The sequence below is a fragment of the Polyodon spathula genome, chromosome 16, assembly GCF_017654505.1.
Source record: "Polyodon spathula isolate WHYD16114869_AA chromosome 16, ASM1765450v1, whole genome shotgun sequence".
In the NCBI taxonomy this organism is placed as follows: Eukaryota; Metazoa; Chordata; class Actinopteri; order Acipenseriformes; family Polyodontidae; genus Polyodon; species Polyodon spathula.
The window spans coordinates 16,134,983-16,140,982 of NC_054549.1; the positions used below are offsets into that span (position 1 = coordinate 16,134,983).

Sequence of the window (6,000 nt, forward strand, 5' to 3'; positions counted from 1 at the left end):
GGTCAGATGAGACTAAAATTGAGCTTTTTGGCCATCAAGGAAAACGTTATGTCTGGCGCAAACCAAACACCTCTCATCACCCCGAGAACACCATCCCCATAGTGAAGCATGGTGGTGGCAGCATCATGCTGTGGGGATGTTTTTCATCGGCAGAGACTGGGAAACTGGTCAGAATTGAAGGAATGATGGATGGCGCTAAATACAAGGAAATTCTTGAGGGAAACCTGTTTCAGTCTTCCAGAGATTTGAGACTGAGATGGAGGTTCACCTTCCAGAAGGACAATGACCCTAAGCATACTGCTAAAGCAACACTCGAGTGTTTTAAGGGGAAACATTTAAATGTCTTGGAAAGGCCTAGTCAAAGCCCAGACCTCAATCCAATTGAGAATCTGTGGTATGACTTAAAGATTGCTGTACACCAGCGGAACCCATCCAACTTGAAGGAGCTGGAGCAGTTTTGCCTTGAAGAATGGGCAAAAACCCCAGTGGCTAGATGTGCCAAGCTTATAGATACATACCCCAAGAGACTTGCAGCTGTAATTGCTGCAAAAGGTGGCTCTACAAAGTATTGACTTTGGGGGGGTGAATACTTATGCACGTTCAAGTTTTCTGTTTTTTTGTCTTATTTCTTGTTTGTTTCACAATAAAAAATATTTTGCATCTTCAAAGTGGTAGGCATGTTGTGTAAATCAAATGATACAAACCCCCAAAAAATCTATTTTAATTCCTGGTTGTAAGGCAACAAAATAGCAAAAATACCAAGGGGGGTCAATACTTTCGCAAGCCACTGTAGTCCTATTGAACTGGAAAACCTTTGGTAATCTGTGACCTCTGCAATGTTGTCATTTACTCTAACGGTTTTTAGAAATGGGTTTCTCAAAGATGTTGAATCAGAGAGGGCAAATTGTACAGGTGATTCTTTTCTCTACAAAGAGTTTAGCTTTGACTTATTGTACCTATACAGAACTGGCTGTCTGCATGGTGAACACGATAACGGCTTTTCTTTTCCACCAGTCTTATCATACACTGCTACCATCTTATTTCAGATTGCATTTTCCTAATAAACTCCAGGTTTAATACCTTCAGGTACTGTACGATTGCAAGGACCCTCTGTTACTCTGTTCAGACGCTGTGAGAAAAAAAAGATCAATTAAACAGATAATATTGGGGTATACTAGCTGTTAAACTTTTGAGACTGATTGCATGAAGATGGAATAATTATCTTAACAAACATGTATAGAGAACAATGGGGTCTTAGTACAATGTACCAAGTACAATGTTCAATAGGTGTCCAAACTCCAGTCACTGTGCATGCATTCCTCTACCCCAATACTTAAAGGGTAGCGATAGTGTATATACACTGCTAAAAAAAATTGTTAAGATTCTAGCATGAACTCCTTTCACTTGTATAAATATATTGCAATAGGAGTTTAAGCACAGGCCCAGGGTTATACAAGGAAAAATCTACATTTCATCATGAACTTCCACTGTAGTTGTGAAAATCACAAAGCAATGACATTCGAATACTACAGCCAAGAATCACAAGAGAAATGTAGTCGACACCAATAAGAGTCCTTTCAATAACTGGCCTTGGTTCCATTGACCGGAAAACAGTCAAGGTGTAGCGCACTGTGAGCCAGGTCTGTCAGCGACACAGAGGGGGAAAACAGAGTCCCCGCTCTGGGAGGGTGGGGGATGTACAGAGAGGGGACAGCACTCTGAATAATGTACTAGAGTCACACAAAGGGTAATTGGGTAATGAAATTATTATATTGAAGATTATGGATTGCAAAATCCTGTCAAAGTAAAAAAAAAAAAAAAAAACTGCAGCAGCCCCCACCGATTAAATGTCACTTTGACTCACATGACTTGAATAAGGTAATCACAGAACATGAAGCTAGTAACAGTGAATTTGAATGAGGTAAATCACTGAACACCAAATAGGAGCAGTGACTGTAGCTACTGAGAAACATATTAAACGCTGGAGTAACGTTACTGTAAAAATCCAGATTCGGGTTCAAACTCAAATCTAATTTACTTAGTATCCTGCTATGGAAGGAGAGTGACCAGTTTTGGGTCTATTTGAATGATCTGAAGAACAGCAGATCTTCATTCAGCTGCCCTAAAACTAGATTTTTAACAGACCATATTGAACCGTATTTTTATTCAGTAGGTCACCTCAGGTAGGGAAAACACAGCTTGATTCATACAGAGGTTAGTGGCAGCGTTCATATCCAACACTTAAAGTCTTTCAGACAATCAAAACATCCCGGTAGAGGGTACGTCTTGTTTTGATGTAAGTATTGTCATGTTTTATGATAAGTTAATATGTACAGTTCACCCTTTCTCTGAGAGTTATGTCTTGGGAACAACGCCTCTCACACAGGGCACTGAGATGAAGGACTAATAATAATGCTGGCTAATGGACAGGAACAGTGCAGGAGATATACTAATAATAATGCAGGCTAATAGAGAGACACAGATATATACTAAATAGAGCTTGCCTGTTGAGCTCAGCCAATCCACTTCAATAATCCCGACCTGAACTTCCACCCCCTTCGTTCCGGGTGTCTTGTACCTACAACTGCAGGTCCACCAGGATCCGTTCACGGATCCACACAAACAAACAAACAATCTTTTTATTAAATAGAACTCGGTATGTCCCATCAAGGAAACATCTTGCTTTACCTGTCAAACTTCTAGGCGTTTCCGGTGCATGTATAAAACCAACTGATAAAGCATTGCCATTCAAAACATCTGATTCCTGGCGACTTAAAGGAAGTCATTCGCTGTCTTGTGTGTGGAAAACAACTGACAGTACTTTTACAAAAGGCTCTTTTTTTTCTAAAATAGGATTTAAAAATAAATAATTAAAAAAGTATATAAAAATATTCGACATGACGAAATATGATTAATACATTTAAAACATGAATGCAATTTTCTATTAAAATAATAAAAAAAGGTAACTACCAGGTTACAGCTGGCCTGCTGAAGGGGCGTTTTGAGATGAAACTGTATAAATGTTTAGGGAATACAAGGTGCTAAATAGCCCTGCTCTGGTCCTGAACTTACAGATTTAAATGTTGTCCTCCGAAATAAAGATAACTGGTCCATCCTGATGTTCTGTCTTGGCTGTTCTGTCCTATCCTGCTTCATCTACCCTCTGGACAACTGTGTGAGGTGCCTGCGCTGTCAGGATTTAGAGATAAACTGGAACTGTCTGCAATCAGTCAGGCATGCCATGTGTTCAGTTTTACAAGGTAACCCTAGACATCTTCCAGCACGCCTGTGTGTTGCGTGTGGAACACCGTGCAGTGCAAGACATAATCCATATACATATATCACAGTATGGGGGTGTATTAGGGGCACAGTACTAAAAATATATCAGCTCCATGGACATTAACTACCCATGGCGCTTGTCAAAAAAACACTAAGGAGTCATGAACTGACCCTGAACGCAAAGAAATCCATGCAAAATACAATCCCAATGGCGAGATTCAAGAACAATTTTACATACATGAAATGCAGCACAGACGACCAGACTACCCTTCCAAATGTACTGCACATGGAGGCTGTTAAATTCCATTGTTTCTGTGGAAATCTTCCTGCAAGGACCTAGGACAGCACTTACGTGGTTAACCAGAGGTGAAATGCAGCTGCTTTTATGGTTTCTTATTCTGGCAGACAGTCACTAAAAGCATTATTACAATAGACATTGCAGCAGGCACACACACATTATAAAAGCAGGGATTAAAGCAGTACCAGGAAAGCTGCACAGACAACATATCCTTCCCCTCTCTCACTCACTCTCACTCTCTCTCTCTCTCTCTCTCGCAAAACAGCACCAAAGCACACTGCCATACCTTCAGCCCAGGCCTCGTCTCCCTCCTTGGCTTCAGTTTCTTGTTTCTCTCCTGATATCCTACACTATTTCTGGATCTTTTTCCATCGGACGGCCTTGGAATAGACCAGTGGGGGGAGAGGAGGAGGAGGAAAAAAAAAAAAAACAGCTATCATGAATTAGCATTCCAAAATGCAATCACATGACTCTGGTCTGCCAATTGGGAGGCAGCGGGTCTATCCTGGCCACTCCCCCTCCCTCCCTCGCTATAGAATGGTTGTGTCAGGTCAGTTGTACATGCAGGCCTGTGTTGGTCTCCATAGCAACAAAGAGGGTTTTAACCCTTGCTTAAAACGGTATTGCTCTGTCTTTTTTGGAGGAACTTCCTCAGAGCTCCTGCTGTAGCTTGACAGAAAGAAAGGGGAGATTTATACATGATTACTAACTGCAGGAATCCAGTCTTCTCCTGTTACATGTGGAAGCTGAATTGTTCTTAATTACATTCCTTCATTTTAATCCATAAATTCAAAACGCCTATTTAAAAGTTCAATGTAAAGCTATAGGAAACTAAGTCAAATAAACATTTCAACTGGATCTTTTTTGTTTTTACTTGATTTAGTTTCTATAGTTTTTCCTTCATTTGCTCATTAGAATGCAATGCGTTATGGTTCTTGTTTGATGTTGTTCTTGGTTCCCTCCAAGCTCATTTAAGATCCACAATGAGTGAATACAAACATCAAAACTATAGGGACTATGTTAAAACATCTATAGCCATGCTACAGGCACCAGAGGACACAGCAAAGGTAAAGTCATGTACACAGCAGATTAGTTCTTTCATTTCTATGGCACATTCATGTAACAATATAAAACATGAAACCCTGATATACACTGAACAAAAATATAAACGCAACATGTAAAGTGTTGGTCCCATGTTTCATGAGCTGAAATGAAAGATCCTAGATTTTCCATACGCACAAAAAGCTTATTTCTCTCAAATTGTCTGCACAAATTTGTTTACATCCCTGCATTTCTCCTTTGCCAAGATAATCCACCCACCTGACAGGTGTGGCATATCAAGAAGCTGATTAAAACAGCATGATCATTACACAGGTGCACCTTGTGCTGGGGACAATAAAAGGCCACTCTAAAATGTGCAGTTTTGTCACACAACAAAATGCCACAGATGTCTCAAGTTTTGAGGGACGTGCAATTGACATGCTGACTGCAGGAATGTCCACCAGAGTTGTTGCCAGAGAATGGAATGTTCATTTCTCTACCATAAGCCGCCTCCAACGTCGTTTTAGAGAATTTAACAGTACGTCCAACTGGCCTCACAACCGCAGACCACGTGTAACCACGACAGCCCAGGACCTCCACATCCGGCTTCTTCACCTGCAGGATCGTCTGGGACCAGCCAGTACACAATTCCTGGAAGCTGAAAATGTTCCAGTTCTTCCATGGCCTGCATACTCACCAGACATGTCACCCATTGAGCACATTTGGGATGCTCTGGATCGACGTGTATGACAGCGTGTTCCAGTTCCCGCCAATATCCAGCAACTTTGTACAGCCATTGAAGAGGGGGTGGGACAACATTCCACAGGCCGCAGTCAACAGCCTGATCAACTGTATGTGAAGGACCACATGACTAAATACAGATGTTTCTACTAATGCTTGCTTGTAACTGAGGAGCATCTGCCAAAAAAGTAGCTGCGCAGCATGTTAACTTGTGCTTTTAGATGAACGGTTTTAAATCTTTTAGCCACGGCCTGCAAGTGCTCCCAAGCAAATGATTCCTAAACAAGATGCAGAGGTCATGTAGACGTCTGAACTGGGAAATGCTTTGGCAGAGGCTCATAGGCGCCGGGGTTGTGACATTTTTGGTGGTGCCCAGAAGTGACTTGGGATTAGGAAAAAAAAAAAAAAAAAAAAATCTTTAAAAGCCTTGTTTTTAAACAACAAAGCGTAACATTTTCAGTAAACCCAATATATATTGGATAAAAATGCCTACCTTATGTAAAATTATCGTCGCAGTGCACTTACAATATCTCATTTTTTGTGTCTAAGGTATATATAGCTTGTCTATGACACACTATAAAATGGTATATACAGAGGATAAAAGATGAAGCCCCATTTGGATACAGAAAATATACAACTAA

At 40.8% G+C, this 6,000-nt stretch overlaps 1 protein-coding gene across 1 annotated transcript in view; it reads right to left on the minus strand.

The window, feature by feature from the left end:
* Positions 1 to 3,968, minus strand: part of LOC121328293 (polyhomeotic-like protein 2) — a 70,535-nt gene extending 66,567 nt beyond the window's left edge. Inside the window, exon 1 of the mRNA XM_041272897.1 lies at positions 3,864 to 3,968. The gene's annotated coding sequence lies outside the window, so the exon portion shown is untranslated. The remainder of the gene's footprint in view (positions 1 to 3,863) is intronic.
* Positions 3,969 to 6,000: the final 2,032 nt, after the last annotated feature.